The following is a 1,989-nucleotide window of genomic DNA, read 5'->3' as shown; positions in this document are numbered from 1 at the left end:
GGTGTGTCCATCTTTGCTACTGCTGTATAGTACAGAAAATAATGATGATTTCTACTATCGTTATACATAAAATCACTTCCCATTATTATAAGATTCTCTTTTCCCCAAGTACACTTACAGATCCCTTCTACACCCAAAACAACTGAGGTCTCCCTCTCAGACAACCAAAGCTGGACATAGTTGAAGAATGCTGATTTACCCTAGTGATCATTGAGAAGGGACAGAAGCTGATATCAGTGTTTCTCACTTCCTTACCAAATTAATAAACATATTCAGCGTTAATCCCTTTTTATAGGAAAGTGCAACATTCCACTGGAAACTCTTTTCTCTCTATGCTATCCATCAAAAAAGCGAATAGATGCTTGTTTAGCTGACCCGCACTGGGATTGTAATGAGAACAGCAGTAACATCCTAAAAGCTGTGAAGTATTTAACAGTCATTACAGAGCGGCCCCTCGAGCCAGCCTACCTGGATCCCTCTGCATCGGCAGCGTTTGCTCTGCAGGCATTTCTGTGCACCCTTCTGCAGACCTTAAATTCCATGCAAGTTAACATAACTAAGAACAGCTTGGAAGCCAAGACACTGATAAGCTCAGGAAGACTTTTAAAGCATCAGGACTGCAGGAGGCCATGTAAGAGTTAGGCACGTTTCTGTCTGGAAACTGCTGTGTAACTGCTGCTAACTACACAGTGACATATGACAACACAACAGAGTTTTCCAACAGCATGCCTGCAGAACAGTGAAAATCTTCAATGATCAAATGCTCTATCGGTAAGTTGTAGGATACAAAATCAGAGATGCGTCAGCTTTATTTCTGAATGACTTTAAATAAATCAGATCACTGGACAGAGCACTTCTAAAGTTACAAAACCATAATTCTTTGCTTTTGATTTGACATGAGATAGGGTTGGTATTAAAGCAAAACGCCCATATGTGTGTTTGTTTTTAAAATAAACATCTCACCTTTAAAATAAAGGTCTCAGTGGTGCTCATGGACTATTCAGACATTCCATGCACACTTGAAAATGTGCTCTTCCTGTTCGAATTCCTCACCAAAGGTCAGGCTCAATACAGGATTGCAGGTATCGAAAGGGGCACTGCGCTCCAGACTGCAGATACATCACATATTGAAAATGCCTCATACTAAAAGCACATTCATTCATATATGGAATATAAAGTCATTCTAATTTGAAGGCACCAAAAAATTATTAAATTCTTCAGTTTTCAGGACGTCACATTTCCAGCAACTGTGCCCATCCTGTCAATCTCCTCTGCCTCAGGACACCAAGGATATGGGAAAATCCTCCGCACGGTTCTGCAGGCGAAGCTGCCCAAGCCTGATGACAGTAGCCAGGTTGTGAGCTTTGTCCTATTGCTGGGCTGTGCTACCGATCCCCATCTATGCAGCCATCTTCTGCAGAGGGCTTCGTGAGAATCTTGATGTTATTACTACTTGGATCTTGTTCAAACTGCTGATTTGCAATTCTAAAAGCTCTGAAGGGGTAATCCTTGCAGCAGGAATTCCTACCCTTCAACACTCTACACTCTTTGCTGGTTCCACTGCTTTTTGATGTGTCTGCAATAGGAATTTTTCCCACTCTACCACAGACGTTTTGTGTCACGCACTCCCACATAACTCTGGTCTCTAACGCTCTTCTGGCTCACGTTCCTGTTCCTGGCTCGCGTACAAACGCAGCCCCTTAACGCACTGACACACGGAGCCCATGGCGAGCAGAGAGGCAGGGGCTGTTCCTTCTGCGTCTGTGGGTCTGAAAGCCCTTCCCCACAGCAGGACGCAACATAGCCCTTCATGCTGCCTGAGGCAACGAATTCAGCCAAAGAACGACAGTTTATCGGCACAACGATCATTAAATGTCAGCCACAGAACTACCTGCGTTATTGTTCTCGCCACACAAACGACTTAACTGAAAAACAGCCGCTCGCCTCCGCGCAGGGCCCCTCGCACGGCCCCCCACGGCGCCCCGCCCG

The sequence above is a fragment of the Meleagris gallopavo genome, chromosome 25 (genome assembly GCF_000146605.3).
Source record: "Meleagris gallopavo isolate NT-WF06-2002-E0010 breed Aviagen turkey brand Nicholas breeding stock chromosome 25, Turkey_5.1, whole genome shotgun sequence".
Lineage (NCBI taxonomy): Eukaryota > Metazoa > Chordata > Aves > Galliformes > Phasianidae > Meleagris > Meleagris gallopavo.
Note: the sequence above shows the minus strand (reverse complement) of the source record.